This window comes from Pristiophorus japonicus, chromosome 1 (assembly GCF_044704955.1).
Source record: "Pristiophorus japonicus isolate sPriJap1 chromosome 1, sPriJap1.hap1, whole genome shotgun sequence".
Lineage (NCBI taxonomy): Eukaryota > Metazoa > Chordata > Chondrichthyes > Pristiophoridae > Pristiophorus > Pristiophorus japonicus.
In genome coordinates this window covers 527620826-527637433 of record NC_091977.1, presented here as the reverse complement: position 1 = coordinate 527637433, position 16608 = coordinate 527620826, and the positions used below count along the sequence as shown (strand labels likewise).

Genomic DNA, 16608 nt, shown 5'->3' with positions numbered 1-16608 from the left:
AGTTTCCCGAAATCATTAGCTTTTTGCAATACACACCCAACGCCATATGACGATGTATCACATGCTAGTACCAAACGCTTACATGGACCATACAACACAAGCAATTTGTTTGAGCAGAAAAATTTTCTCGCTTTTACGAAGGCATTTTTTTGGCTTTTGCCCCAAACCCATTCGTCCCCTTTTCATAGTAAGACATGGAGTGCTTCTAACAGTTTGCTGAGACATGGTAAAAAAAACGTGAGTGGGAGTTGTGTACAGACCTCCAAACAGTAGTAGTGATGATGGGGAGGGCGTCAAACAGGAAATTAGGGGTGCATGCAATAAAGGTGCAGCAGTTATCATGGGTGACTTTAATATGCATATAGAGCGCGCTAACCAAACTGGAAGCAATACGGTGGACGAGGATTTCCTGGAGTGCATAAGGGATGGTTTTCTTGACCAATATGTCGAGGAACCAACTAGGGGGGAGGCCATCTTAGACTGGGTGTTGTGTAATGAGAGAGGATTAATTAGCAATCTCGTTGTGCGAGGCCCCTTGGGGAAGAGTGACCATAATATGGTGGAATTCCACATTAGGATGGAGAATGAAACAGTTAATTTAGAGACCATGGTCAAGAACTTAAAGAAGGGTAACTTTGAAGGTATGAGGCGTGAATTCGCCAGGACATATTGGCGAATAATACTTAAGGGGTTGACAGTGGATGGGCAATGGCAGACATTTAGAGACCGCATGGAAGAACTACTACAATTGTACATCCCTGTCTGGCGTAAAAATAAAAAAGGGAAGGTGGCTCAACCGTGGCTATCAAGGGAAATCAGGGACAGTATTAAAGCCAAGGAATTGGCATACAAATTTGCCAGAAATAGCAGCGAACCCGGGGACTGGGAGAAATTTAGAACTCAGCGGAGGAGGACAAAGGATTTGATTAGGGCAGGGAAAATAGAGTACGAGAGGAAGCTTGCAGGGAACATTAAGACGGACTGCAAAAGCTTCGATAGATATGTAAAGAGAAAAAGGTTAGTAAAGACAAATGTAAGTCCCCTCCAGTCAGAATCAGGGGAAGTCATAACGGGGAACAAAGAAATGGCAGACATTTGAACAAGTTGTACAGGGCATTGGTGAGGCCACACCTGGAGTATTGTGTACAGTTTTGGTCTCCTAACCTGAGGAAGGACATTCTTGCTATTGAGGGAGTGCAACGAAGGTTCACCAGACTGATTCCCGGGATGGCGGGACTGACCTATCAAGAAAGACTGGATCAACTGGGCTTGTATTCACTGGAGTTCAGAAGAATGAGAGGGGACCTCATAGAAACATATAAAATTCTGACGGGGTTAGACAGGTTAGATGCAGGAAGAATGTTCCCAATGTTGGGGAAGTCCAGAACCAGAGGTCACAGTCTAAGGATAAGGGGTAAGCCATTTAGGACCGAGATGCGGAGGAACTTCTTCACCCAGAGAGTGGTGAACCTGTGGAATTCTCTACCACAGAAAGTTGTTGAGGCCAATTCACTAAATATATTCAAAAAGGAGTTAGATGAGGTCCTTACTACTAGGGAGATCAAGGGGTATGGCGAGAAAGCAGGAATGGGGTACTGAAGTTGCATGTTCAGCCATGAACTCATTGAATGACGGTGCAGGCTAGAAGGGCCGAATGGCCTACTCCTGCACCTATTTTCTATGTTTCTAAGTACTTTGGTTCGGTATTCACTAAGGAGGACACAAACAAACTTTCGGATATAAAAGGGGTCAGAGGGTCTAGTAAGAAGGAGAAACTGAGGGAAATCCTTATTAGTTGGGAAATTGTGTTGGGGAAGTTGATGGAATTGAAGGCCGATAAATCCCCAGGGCCTGATGGTCTGCATCTCAGAGTACTTAAGAAGGTGGCCTTGGAAATAGCGGATGCATTGACAGTCATTTTCCAACATTCCATAGACTCTGGATCAGTTCCTATGGAGTGGAGAGTAGCTAATGTAACCCCACTTTTTAAAAAAGGAGGCAGCGAGAAAACAGGGAATTATACCGGTTAGCCTTACATCGGTAGTGGGTAAAATGATGGCATCAATTATTAAGGATGTCATAGCAGCGCATTTAGAAAGAGGTGACATGATAGGTCCAAGTCAGCATGGATTTGTGAAAGGGAAATCATGCTTGACAAATCTTCTGGAATTTTTTGAGGATGTTTCCAGTAGAGTGGACAAGGGAGTTGATGTGGTGTATTTGAACTTTCAGAAGGCATTCGACAAGGTCCCACACAACAAGAGATTAATGTGAAAAGTTAAAGCACATGGGATTGGGGGTAGTGTGCTGACGTGGATTGAGAACTGGTTGTCAGACAGGAAGCCAAGAGTAGGAGAAAATGGGTACTTTTCAGAATGGCAGGCAGTGACTAGTGGGGTACCACAAGGTTCTGTGCTGGGGCCCCAGCTGTTTACATTGTACATTCATGATTTAGATGAGGGGATTAAATGTAGTATCTCCAAATTTGCGGATGACACTAAGTTGGGTGGCAGTGTGAGCTGCGAGGAGGATGCTCTGAGGCTGCAGAGTGACTTGGATAGGTTAGGTGAGTGGGCAAATGCATGGCAGATGAAGTATAATGTGGATAAATGTGAGGTTATCCACTTTGGTGGTAAAAACAGAGAGACAGACTATTATCTGAATGGTGACAGATTAGGAAAAGGGGAGGTGCAACGAGACCTGGGTGTCGTGGTACATCAGTCATTCAAGGTTGGCATGCAGGTACAGCAGGCGGTTAAGAAAGCAAATGGCATGTTGGCCTTCATAGCAAGGGGATTTGAGTACAGGGGCAGGGAGGTGTTGCTACAGTTGTACAGGGCCTTGGTGAGGCCACATCTGGAGTATTGTGTACAGTTTTGGTCTCCTAACTTGAGGAGGGACATTCTTGCTATTGAGGGAGTGCAGTGAAGGTTCACCAGACTGATTTCCGGGATGGCAGGACTGACATATCAAGAAAGACTGGATCAACTGGGCTTGTCTTCACTGGAGTCCAGAAGAATGAGAGGGGATCTCATAGAAACGTTTAAAATTCTGACGGGTTTAGACAGGTTAGATGCAGCAAGAATGTTCCCGATGTTGGGGAATTCCAGAACCAGGGGTCACAGTCTAAGGATAAGGGGTAAGCCATTTAGGACCGAGATGAGGAGAAACTTCTTCACCCAGAGAGTGGTGAACCTGTGGAATTCTCTACCACAGAAAGTTGTTGTGGCCAATTCACTAAATATATTCAAAAAGGAGTTAGATGTAGTCCTTACTACTCGGGGGATCAAGGGGTATGGTGAGAAAGCAGGAATGGGGTACTGAAGTTGTATGTTCAGCCATGAACTCATTGAATGGCGGTGCAGGCTCGGAGGGCCGAATGGCCTACTCCTGCACCTATTTTTTATGTTTCTATGTTTCTATGTTACCAAAGTAGTTCAGGAGTCCCAGAAATGACTGCAACTCCCTCATGTTCTGTGGCCTCTGTGCATTCTCGATTGCATTCGTCTTCACGTTGGTGGGCCTGATGCCGTCCGCCGCAATCCTCCCTCCCAAGAACTCCACTTCAGGTGCTAGGAAAACGCACTTCGAGCATTTTAACCTGAGCCCCATGCGATTGAGTCGACTAAGAACCTCCTCCAGGTTCTACAGATGCTCGACTATGTTCCGACCTGTGATCAAGATGTCATCCTGGAAGACCACGGCGTGCAGGACCGACTTCAGTAGGCTTTCCATGTTTCGCTGGAATATCGCCGTCACTGATCAAATTCCAAATGGCCATCTGTTATAAATAAAAAGACCTTTGTGCGTGTTGATGCAGGTGAGGCCTTTCGATGATTCCTCCAGTTCCTGCGTCTTGTAGGCTGAAGTCAGATCCAGCTTCATGAAGGTCTTTCCTCCCGCCAGTGTTGCAAAGAGGTCGGCGGCCTTTGGTAGTGGGTATTGGTCCTACAGGGAGAAACGATTGATAGTTACTTGGGAATCACCACAGATTCTGACAGTGCCGTCTCCTTTGAGGACTGGGACACCGGGACTGGTCCACTCGTTGAACTAGATCGGTGAAATGATGCCCTCTCTTTACAGCCGGTCTAGCTCGATCTCTACCCTTTCTCTCATCATGTACGGTACTGCTCTCGCCTTGTGATGGATGGGTCGCGCCCCTGGAATTAGGTGGATCTGCACTTTTGCTCCTTGGAATTTCCAGATGTCTGGTTCGAACAGAAAAGGAAATTTGTTTTAAGAGCTAGGCACACGAAATGTTGTCAGCGGGCGATAGCGCTCGGACATCGTCCCAGTTCCAGCATATCTTTCCCAGCCAGCTCCTGCTGAGCAGGGTGGGACCATTGCCCGGTACCACCCAGAGTGGTAGCTTCTGCACCGCTCCATCTTGGAGACCTTTACGGTAGCACTGCCAATACAGGAATCAGTTATTTTGTGTATGTTCTTAGTTTCGTGCGAACTGAATTTAAGACTGGCCTTGAGGCCTTGTTGCACCATAATCTTTCGAAAGTCTTTTTGCCCATGATGGACTGGGTTGCGCCTGTGTCCAGCTCCATTGACACCAGGAGTCCATTTAATTTAACATTCAGCATTATCGGGGGACAATTCATGGTGAATGTGTGCACCCCATGTACCTCTGCCTCCTTGGTCTGAGGCTCTGGTTCGTCGTGATCCTCCGTGGATATGTCCTCCTCTGCAACATGGTGGTTTGCAGGTATAACAGGATTTGCATCTCGCCTGCACATATGTTGGAGGTGTCCCATTATTCCACAACCCATGCAAATGTACCCTTTGAATCGGCATGAATGGAAACGATGATCACCCCCGCAGCGCCAACAAGGTGTTAATGGCCTTGCATTCATCACCCTTAGAAACATAGAAAATAGGTGCAGGAGTAGGCCATTCGGCCCTTCGAGCCTGCACCAGTTTTGTTTAAGCTCAATGCTCTCCCCACTCATTCCCATGAGCTCTGCCACCTCCGGTGTGTCTTGCACTTCAGGAGAGCGCTGTTGAGCACTGTTGAGCTCTTCTTCCCCTCATCACCCATACCCTGGGTGTGGTGTGCTGCTACCCCATGGTGGACTCTGAGACATCTGCGGATGTGCAGCTGCAGGCATGTGTGACCTGCCCTGTACGTTGTGATTCAAAAGCAACATCACTTTGTTCACAGTACTCATAGCAGCACTTGTATGCTGAGAGATTTGCTTAGTATTGTCACTGGTGGCAATGAACACCTGGGCTATCGCTATGGCCTTACTCAAGGTTGTGGTCCCTACAGTCAAAAGTTTGCGAAGTATGGTTTCGTGGCCAATGCCAAATACAAAAAAGTCTCTGTGCATGTGCTCCAAATGCCCTTCAAATTCCCAATGAACTGCAAGGTGTCTTAGCTCAGCGATATAACTCGCCACTTCCTGGCCTTCAGACCTTTTGTCGATGTAGAACCAGTACCTCGCCATCAGAACGGTTTCCTTCGGGTTCAAATGCTCTCGGACCAGTGTGCACAAATCATCGTACGATTTCTCCGTGGGTTTCTCTGGAGTGAGCAGATTCTTCATGAGGCAAAACGTTGGTGCCCCACAGACGGTGAGGAGGATCGCTCTACGTTTGGCAGCGCTCTCTTCCCCACCTAGCTCATTCGCCACGAAGTATTGGTCGAGTCACTCCACAAAAGTTTCCCAATCATCTCCCTCTGAAAATTTCTCCAGGAAGCCCACCGTTCTCTGCATCTTTGGGTTCGCTATCTGTATCTCGTCGACAGTTGTTATGTATGGCGAAAGAGTCAGACTGAACACTGTGAGCTCAAAGTAACGTGTGACCATAGGCTGTTATTGCAGGTCTCCAGAGCGCCTCTCCAACCTGTGAGGCCTCCTAAATTACCTGTGCACCCTAGGGATGTTGAGCCCTCTGGTGGCTGAACAGACTAAATACAAGTTTACATATATAACAGTTTTGGTCTCCGTATTTAAGGAAGGATATACTTGCATTGGAAGCTGTTCAGAGAAGGTTCACTCGGTTGATTCCAGAGATGAGGGGCTTGACATATGAAGAAAGGTTGAGTAGGTTGGGCCTATACTCAATGGAGTTCAGAAAAATGAGAGGTGATCTTATCGAAACTTATAAGATAATGAGCGGGCTCGACAAGCTGGATGCAGAAAGGATATTTCTACTCATAGGGAAAACTAAAACTAGGGGACATTGTCTCAGAAAAGGGGTCGCCCATTTAAAACTGAGATGAGGAGGAATTTCTTCTCTCAGAGGGTTGTAAATCTATGGAATTCTCTGCCCCAGAGAGCTGTGGAGGCTGGGTCATTGATTATATTTAAGGCGGAGATAGACAGATTTTTGAGCGATAAGGGAGTAAAGGGTAATGGGGAGCGGGCAGGGAAGTGGAGCTGAGTCCATGATCAGATCAGCCATGATCTTATTGAATGGTGGAGCAGGCTCGAGGGCACATATGGCCTACTCCTGCTCCTATTTCTTATGTTCTTATGTAAAAGACAGCGAATACTTTTCTGATGAATGGAAATGGCAGCGCTCAGTAACCGAAAATCGGTCACTTTGCATCTTGCATTTCCGATGGAGCTGAAATGACAACAAAATAAAGAACTAGTTTTGGGAGATAAGAAGCGTAGAAGTGCTCTGTGTATAAAAAATGAGGCTGTTTTTGTCTCAGTTAATGGCTGTATTGATGGACTGTGACACTTTCTGACATCTCAGACACATCTGGTCCTGTGTAATGAGACAGAAAGAATAAACAATCTCCGAGTAAAAGATCCTCGAGGAATGAGTGATCACAGTATGGTTGAATTTGTAATACAGATTGAGGATGAGGAAGTAGTGTCTCAAACGAGCGTACTATGCTTAAACAAAGGGGACTACAGTGGGATGAGGGCAGAGTTGGTTAAAGTAGACTGGAAACACAGACTAAACGGTGGCACAATTGAGGAACAGTGGAGGACTTTTAAGGAGCTCTTTCATAGTGCTCAACAAAAATATATTCCAGTGAAAAAGAAGGGCGGGAAGAGAAGGGATAACCAGCCGTGGATAACCAAGGAAATAAAGGAGAGTATCAAATTAAAAACCAAAGCGTATAAGGTGGCCAAGGTTAGTGGGAAAATAGAAGAGTGGGAAAATTTTAAATGACAGCAAAGAATAACTAAGGAAGCAATAAAGAAAGGAAAGATAGATTACAAAGGTAAACTTGCGCAGAATATAAAAACGGATAGTAAAAGCTTTTACAGATATATAAAACGGAAAAGAGTGACTAAAGTAAATATTGGTCCCTTAGAAGATGAGAAGGGGGATTTAATAATGGGAAATGTGGAAATGGCTGAGATCTTAAACAATTATTTTGCTTCGGTCTTCACAGTGGAAGACACAAAAACCATGCCAAAAATTGCTGGTCACAGGAATGTGGGAAGGGAGGACCTTGAGACGATCACTATCACTAGGGGGGTAGTGCTGGACAGGCTAATGGGACTCAAGTTAGACAAGTCCCCTGGTCCTGATGAAATGCATCCCAGGGTATTAAAAGAGATGGCAGAAGTTATAGCAGATGCATTCGTTATAATCTACCAAAATTATCTGGACTCTGGGGAGGTACCAGTGGATTGGAAAGCAGCCAATGTAACGCCTCTGTTTAAAAAAGGGGGCAGACAAAAGGCAGATAACTATAGGTCGGTTAGTTTAACATCTGTAGTGGGGAAAATGCTTGAAACTATCATTAAGGAAGAAATAGCGGGACATCTAGATAGGAATAATGCAATCAAGCAGACGCAGCATGGACTCATGAAGGGGAAATCATGTTTAACAAATTTACTGGAATTCTTTGAGGATATAACGAGCATGGTGGATAGAGGTGCACCGATGGATGTGGTGTATTTAGATTTTCAAAAGGCATTCAATCAGGTGCCACACAAAAGGTTACTGCAGAAGATAAAGGTACGCGGAGTCAGCGGAAATGTATCAGCATGGATGGAGAATTGGCTGGCGAATAGAAAGCAGAGAGTCGGGATAAATGGGTCCTTTTCGGGTTGGAAATCGATGGTTAGTGGTGTGCCACAGGGATCGGTGCTGGGACCACAACTGTTTACAATATACATAAATGACCTGGAAGAGGGGACAGAGTGTAGTGTAACAAAATTTGCAGATGACACAAAGATTAGTGGGAAAGCGGGTTGTGTAGAGGACACAGAGAGGCTGCAAAGAGATTTAGATAGGTTAAGCGAATGGGCTAAGGTTTGGCAGATGGAATACAATGCCCTAGGCGAGCGGCGACCTTGGCCTCCAGCTCCTGCCAGTTCGCCGGCCAGGCTCCCTCGTCGGGGCTAAGGTAGACTCCCAGATAGAGGAGATGGGTCGTGCTCCAGGCAAAAGGCCTGAGCTCCTCCGGCAGGGAGTCCACCCGCCACTGACCCACCAGGAGTCCGGAACATTTCTCCCAGTTGATCCTGGCGGAGGACACGGCCGAGTAAATCTCCTGGCACTCACGCATCCTCCGCAGGTCAGCGGGATCCTCTAACGCGAGGAGCACGTCATCGGCGTAAGCCGAGAGGACGACCCCCACGCCCGGCCCTTGCAGAGCCAGTCCCGTCAACCTCGTCCGCAAGAGGCGCAGGAAAGGCTCCACGCAAACGGCGTATAACTGGCCGGACATGGGGCATCCCTGGCGCACCCCTCTCCTAAAGCGAAGGGGCGCCGTCAAGGACCCGTTAACTTTAATCAGACACTCCGCGGCGGCGTACAAAAGTCGGATCCGGGCGACGAAATGCGTCCCGAACCCGAAAGCGCGCAGAGTTCCGAGCAGATAGTCGTGATCCAACCTGTCGAACGCCTTCTCTTGGTCGAGGGATAGGAAGGCGACCGACAGACCAGCCTCCTGGGAACAATGGATGAGGTCTCGGACCAGATGGATGTTATCGTGGATTGTCCGGTCCGGGACCATGTAGTACTGGTCGGGGTGGATCATGTGGTCCAGCACGGCACCAAGGCGAGCAGACATCGCCCTGGCGAAGATTATGTAGTCCATGCTGAGGAGGGAGACCGGGCGCCAGTTCTTAAGGAGGCGGAGATCGCCCTTCTTAGGCAGCAGGACGATGACTGCCTTGCGCCAAGAAAGGGGCATCTCCCCGGTCACCAGACTTTCCCCCAGGACCCGCGCGTAGTCGCTCCCCAGGACGTCCCAGAATGCCCTGTGGAACTCCACGGTCAGCCCGTCCAGCCCCGGGGATTTTCCCCTCGAGAGCCGGTCGAGGGCACCGGTCAGCTCCGCCAGGCTTAGCAGAGCTTCCAGATTTTCGGCGCCCTCCGGGCTGACCTTCGGCAGGTCCTCCCACAAAACTCTACGCGCTTCCTCGCTGGACGGATCCGGAGAGAACAGAGCCCCGTAATATTCACGGGCCCTGTTGTTGACGCCCTCCGGATCCGAGACGAGAGAGCCGTCGTCGGCCAGCAGCGTCAAGAGCTGCTTACGGACACTCTGCCTTTTTTCCAGCGAGTAGAAGAAGGGGGAGCTGCGGTCCAGATCCCGCAGGAACCGGATCCGCGACCTCACGAACGCGCCTCGGGACCCGACGAGCTGCAGGTCCTTCAGCGCGGCCTTCTTCGCTTCGTACACCGTCCGCAGGGCCGGGTCCTGGACGACTTGACCGAGACGGGCTTCCAGGTCGAGCACCTCTTTTTCTAGGCGCCCGACTCTGGCCGCCCGCCTCTTGGTCGACCCCCTCGCGTACTCTTGACAGAAGACGTGGACGTGAGCCTTGCCCACGTCCCACCATAGCCTCAAGGAGGGGAAGGCCCCCTGCTTCCTTCTCCAGTCGGACCAGAATCGACGGAACGAGTCCTGGAACCGCACGTCCTCCAGCAGCCGGTTGTTAAAGTGCCAGTACGCGGACCCCGTCCTCGCGCGGAGCGAAGCGAGCTCCGCCCACACCAGGTGGTGGTCCGAACACGGCACCGGCCACATGGAGGCCGCCGGGACGCAGGAAACGTACGCCCGAGACACGTAAAGGCGGTCGACTCTAGACCATCCTACTCCAGGCCTCACCCAAGTAAAGGCGCTGGAGTCGGGGTGGAGATTTCGCCAGACGTCCACCAAGTCGAAGGACCCGACCAGGTCCCTCAACTTCTCCATCGCCGTCATGCACTGCGGGGCACCAGAGCGGTCCCTCGCCTCGAGGGTGCAGTTAAAATCCCCCCCGAGGACAATGCAGTCGCCGACGTCGACGGAGCCAAGAAGAGCGGACACCTCTTCAAAGAAGCACGTTTGCTGTGGGCCGGGCTGAGGGGCGTACACGTTCACGAGATGGAGCGGCACGTCCCCCAGGCGAACCGTTACGTGCAGCAAGCGGCCTGGCACGGGCTCCTCGACCCCCAAGACCTCCGGCTGAAAATGCGGGCCCAGCAAGATGGCCACCCCACTAGAAATGGCGGTGAGGTGGCTCATGCGGACCTCTCCTTGCCATTCCAGGAGCCACGTGGCTTCGTCTCCCGGAACGGTGTGGGTTTCTTGCAGGAAGCACACCGCATATTTCCCCTCCCGCAGGAGCGAAAAATTGTCAAATCTACGGCGTGCCCCTCTGCCGCTGTTGATGTTGAGGCTGGCTATGGTTATCTTCATGGCAAAAGCATAGTGCAACCTCTACCTTAACCTATTGTAGGGGGGGGAGCGGAGTCTTTTGTTGAACTCCACTCCCTCCGCAGCCCAGCGAGGAGTCCCTCGAGCTCGCGCAGCTCAAGGTGTTGCGCCTTTGTCAAGGGCCCGCCCGCGGCCAAGGTTTTGACGGCGGCGCGGACGGACCCCTTGATCAGCTCTGGCTCGGACCATTTTTCCAGGGCCAGTCGGGCTTGGTTGCAGTGACCCCGGCTCTGGGCCAAAACGTCCCGGAGTTCCTTTGCAGGAATGAGGATGGTCTCGGCAGCGGCTGCGAGCAGATCCACCGCCTCGCTGGCGGTGGTCTCTAGATTTTCTCCCGCGTCCCCCACCGAGTCCCCGTCCTCCTCCGGGAGGTGGCCGCCAGCAGCCGGTCCATCGACCGCACACGGCACGGCAAATGACCCGGCCGCTCCAACCGGCCCTGGCTCTGCCCCGATCCCACCCCCAGGATCGTCGGCAGAGGAGTCCCCACTGGGCTCTTTTAAAAATGGTGCTGGGTCGGGAAATGACAGCGGAAGGGGTTCCCCCTCCGCCCCAGGAACCGGGGAACAAGGAGAGACCCGGCCATAGGAAATCCCCAGGCTCCCCAAGTGCTCCAGCTCCAAAGTAAGGGGCGAGGGTGGGTGTTCCTCCCCCTCCCCGCTGCCACCCCCCAGCCCAGCATCTACAGTTTCATTAAAATCACTCATTTGTGTTTCTGCCGGGTCGAGCAAACCCCGGGGGAAGTTGGGTATTGGCTGGGCGGGCTCAGGTTCGGCCTTTTCGGCCCCGCCCGCCTCAGTCCCCGGGACGCCCGACCCGGCGGCTACGCTTTCCTCCGCGATCCCCACGCCCCCCACGACAGGCAGATCCTCCACGCCCTCCCCGGGAGGCAGAGGCTGGGCAGCCTCGACTGTCTCACCCTCCCCGGGGACAGACTCCTCCCGCCTACGGCGCTGCTTGGGGGCGCTGGTGGGGGACGCGGGACACGCGGCGGGCACCGCCTCCTCCGCGGAGGGATGTTGTTCCCCCTCCGCCTCAACGGAGCGGCGCCTCCTTTTGTTGCTGGAGGTGCGCTGAGGCAGGGAGACCTCCATGTCTGCCGAGGCCTTCCGCTCCGCCCCCCCCTTTTCCTTATCTTGCCCTCGCCCGAGCCCCTCTGCGGTATTGGTCAAGGGCTCGGGCACGGGCTCAGGGCACCCCGCGCTCGCCGGTGACTGGGTTGGGCTGAGCGCGGTGGTCAAACTTTCCGGCGCACTGAGGGGACCTGCCTCTAGATGTCTCGTTTTCTTCCGCGCCTTCTTTTCGATCGGACGCTCTCCCTCCCCCCCGCCGGAGGCCGTGAAAACAAAGGCCTCCGACGATGCCCGCGCACCTACGGCTCCCGGCACTCGGACGCAACTAGGGGGAGGGGTGGCGGCGGCGCCAGCCTTGGCCGCCCTCGGTGGTTTGGCGGCCTTGGAGGTGGGGCAGTTCTTACGAACATGCCCCACCACCCTACAGGCATGGCACCGCACGCCGTCCGACGTCCAGAAGACGCGGTAGGCAGTCCCCTCGTGCACCACATTGAAACTTCCCTCCGTCGTCTCCTCCCGCACCAGCCGGACAAAGAGCTGGCAGCGGAAGGAGAACACGTGGCGCAGGCTGTTCTCCCTGAGGCCGAGCGGTATGGGGTTGATCCCCGACCTTACCTCCCCCAGTTGGTGTAGGTGAGGGAGGAGGAGCTCAGCGGGAACAAAGGGCGGGACGTTCGACACGATGACCCTCTGCACGGTGGCCTCGAGAGGGTCCACCGGCAGGAACGTCCCGCCCACCGTGAGCCCCTTTTCAAGGGCCAGGGACACTGCCCGCTCCGACCCCAGGAAGAACACGGCCTTCCCAGACATCTTGGAGGCTGCGACAATAGCCGAGGGGCCGACTACCCCAGCCATCGCCCGCACGCACTCCTCGATGCTCATTGTGGGGTGAGTGTAGCTCTTGACCCTGTGTTTTTTTGTAATAAGTCTGAATGGTGGCAGGGCAGCGGGTGGCGCAGGAGGTGCCGTGGAAGCGGTTGCCACCTGCGCATATGTCCTTGCTGGCCCTGCCACCGGCGTGGATGGGGTCGCCATCACGGGGTCCCTTTAAGGGCTACACCCACCCCAAAGTCACAGGCCTTAATGATCTTAATTGGCCTCTTATAGTAAGACTGAGCAGAGGAGCTCTTAACGAGGCACACCTCTCCCCTAGTTGGCAATTGGGGAGGGGCCTTGCTCCCTCTGCTCAGTTGTCTCAATTGTTTTTTCTCAATTAATTTGGGAGAAAAAGGGCTCTCAGAGAGAGAGGGGAGAAACAGAGAGCAACAGAGAAAGAGAGTGGGGGGTGGGAAGGGGGGGGACCGCGAGGGCAGGTCTCCCCCCGCAGCCGTGGGCGGGCGCAATCCCCAGATGGCAAAACACACAATAGTCCCTGGGGTGGTCCTCGGGCGAGGGGAGAAGACGTCCCCACCCGGGGCAGCCAGAGCCACCAGGCACACACTCCCAACGATGCTCAAAGAGGTGGCAAATAAAATCCTCAGCCTGGTAGCTCCAGCCATCCCAGGCTAGGCAATCGGGGGGGGGGTCAACTGTGTGCGGGGCCCAGCCGCAAGCAAGGCCCCCACACACACCCCCCGCGATGCCCCGGCCCCCAGCGGTCCCCCCTCCCGCCCCCACCGATACAGCAAAGTCTTTCCGGGGAAATGCACCAACACCCACCTGTAGAATGTTGTAGACTTTCCCTCCTTCCACACAGGTTGTTGTTTTCTCCCTCTCTCCAACTCTCTGTAATTGTATTAAATGTTAAATTGTTTCTGTGCTCCTCCTCTCCCTCCGGATGTTGAATGGGTAGCAAGCTAGCCCTTTCCTCCTCTTCCTGGGCTGTTCTCAGGGCTCACTCCAGGCCTTCCAAACAGGAGCTAAGGTTGGTAGCTGCTCTCCTCACTGCAGCTCAGCTCCTACTGAGCAGGACACGCCTCCACTGCTCCACAATTGGTCCTTGTGCATGAATCCCAAAAAGTTCGTTTGCAGGTGCAGCAGGTAATCAGGAAGGCGAATGGAATGTTGGCCTTCATTGCGAGACGGATGGAGTACAAAAGCAGGGAGGTCCTTCTGCAACTGTATAGGGTATTGGTGAGGCTGCACCTGGAGTACTGCGTGCAGTTTTGGTCACCGTACTTAAGGAAGGATATACTAGCTTTGGAGGGGGTACAGAGATGATTCCGGAGATGAGGGGGTTACCTTATGATGATAGATTGACTAGACTGGGTCTTTACTCGTTGGAGTTCAGAAGGATGAGGGGTGATCTTATAGAAACATTTAAAATCATGAAAGGGATAGACAAGATAAAGGCAGAGAGGTTGTTTCCACTGGTCAGGGAGACTAGAACTAGGGGGCACAGCCTCAAAATACGGGGGAGCCAATTTTAAACTGAGTTGAGAAGGAATTTCTTCTCCCAGAGGGTTGTGAATCTGTGGAATTCTCTGCCCAAGGAAGCAGTTGAGGGTAGCTCATTGAATGTATTCAAGTCACAGATGGATAGATTTTTAACCAATAAGGGAATTAAGCGATATGGGGAGTGGGCGGGTAAGTGGAGCTGAGTTCACGGCCAGATCAGCCATGATCTTGTTAAATGGCGGAGCAGGCTCGAGGGGCTAGATGGCCTCCTCCTGTTCCTAATTCTTATGTTCTTATGTTCTTATGTATCTTACCATTTCCCACCATTCGGTGGCGCCATTTCAGATTCGGGACAGAGTGAAGAAGCCAGTCAGCATGACAGTCATCCATTTTGCTGTTAAATCTTTAACTTATTGTCAGATAGCAATTGGAAATCTGTTAATGTGACCCCTCCAGAATCACAGTTAAATAAATAATCTCTCTTTATTGCTGCTTTATTCAATTGTTCAGCCATTATTGTATTGTTCCTGATGGTGTACTGCATGACATCGAGTGATGTACTATATTTTATACATTGCAGCTCACCGAGCACAATAAAGGATTTTAATTTTGAAGCCCTGATCTTTAGCCATATTTCTTGGTGTTGTGGTTGATGCTGGCTGGTGAAATTGAGTTATCGCTTGCCTCAAGCTACATTGTTACAACAGCCCATAAAGTGAATTAACTGTGATGAACCGACTTAAGAATTGCCCCTGAGTAGTTGCCCAGTGGTCACTACACACAACGATCATCATGTCAGGTGTCCCTGATATCACGTTGGTTCCCCTTCACGGTGAAACTCAACACCTAAGGAGATTTCTCCCAGTACTACAGACCCTTAGAGTCGACCACACAGAGAGAGACATCCCACTTTGAAAGCCCTCAACAATGAAGTAGAAGCAGGGAAAAGAAAACTACATCAACTGGGGGAAAACTGAACAAATTCTCGAAAACCTACAAGGTGCCAAAGGTGACGAAACCATCCTTCAAATGAACTTGACTGAAGGTCGCTCTGCACTTCGGACATACACCGAGTTATGGTCTGTGCTCAGCAACCTCTACACCCAAGACAAAACGGGAACATTCAAGGAAGATGCCCAACAAACTAAATCAACCTTTCTAGAAAACTGCAACCTCATGAACCGCACCATAGCCCACACGATGGAGCGGCTCCCCCCTTGGCCCAAGAGTCACGCTCAAACGTCAGCAGATGGTCAGGACAAAATTGAAAACATTGTACTTCCTTGGAACACTCGTTTTATTATTTTGTGTCTGTTTCATCTTCTGGATAAGTAGAGTTAAGCCAAATTATTTCAGCGTCGAGAAGAAGAAATGGAAGAGTCAGCTGGAGCTTAATTCACCAGAATGTACGGAGCTGAGCAAAGTACTTACTCTTAAACCCAAGAGGTTTTCTGAAGATGATTTTATTAAACGAGTCAAGTAAATTCAGAAATGCGAGTGGAAAAAGAATCCTGAAGAGCGCACAATTTTAAGATCAGAGTTGGAGAAATGTTGTAATGCCGCTCAAAATGTTGTTGTTACACAAGTTAATACGCCACTGGGAACAAATCTGAGCTTTGATGCAGAACCTAAAAGAATTATGAGGATTACAGAAGATATTCTTAAACTGATTCCTAAGACAGACCCTTTCAAAGACCATGTATTTAAACGTTGCTCTGTTGTTGGAAATGGAGGAGTTCTAACTAACAGCAGCTGTGGAATGGAAATAAATCAGGCTGACTTTGTATTCAGGTGTAATCTTCCCCCTATCATGGACTATATGGATGATGTGGGAACTAAAACAGATATTGTGACAGCCAATCCAAGTATCATTACAAGGGGGTACCAAAGTCTGAATTTAAGGAGAAAACCTTTTGTCGACTATATATCTGCCTATAAAGATGCATTTATTATGCTGCCTGCATTTCTTTATTCAATCAATACGTCACCTTCATTTAAAGTTTCTTGCACTCTGCAAGATTTTGGAACAAAACAGAAGGCAATATTTTTAAATCCATCATACACGAAAACTATCATTCCGTTCTGGAAAGGCAAAGGCGTTAAAGAATATCGTCTTTCGACCGGTTTCATTATATTAAGTGCAGCAATGGAGCTGTGTGAGGAAGTATGGGTGTATCGATTCTGGCCCTTCTCTAAAGGTGTGCATGGAAACCAGTTCCACCATCATTACTATGACAATATGATGCCAGGTACAACTCACTCAATGCCTAATGAATGCTACAAACTTCTGCAGCTTCACATGAAAGGCATTGTGAAACTGCACGCCGATAAATGTGAATAAATATACGATTGATATACTACAGGAGACAAACTTTATTAGTTTATGAATCATAGTACAAAATGTATTTTTATTAATTGATGCATGTTATAAATTGTGTTATTGTGGTGATAATTGTAGAGAGTGTTTTTAGATGATTCCGGTGAGGAGAGGCTTGAGATGCTCAGACTTTTTTCACTGATGTAGGGAAGGATGTGCGATAGGCCACAAATGAGGCTAGGACC

General features: G+C 50.6%; 1 pseudogene; it reads left to right on the top strand.

Moving 5' to 3' along the window:
- The first annotated feature begins 607 nt into the window (after nucleotides 1–607).
- Nucleotides 608–16387, top strand: LOC139271939 (alpha-2,8-sialyltransferase 8F pseudogene; annotated as a pseudogene).
- The last annotated feature ends 221 nt before the right edge of the window (nucleotides 16388–16608 follow it).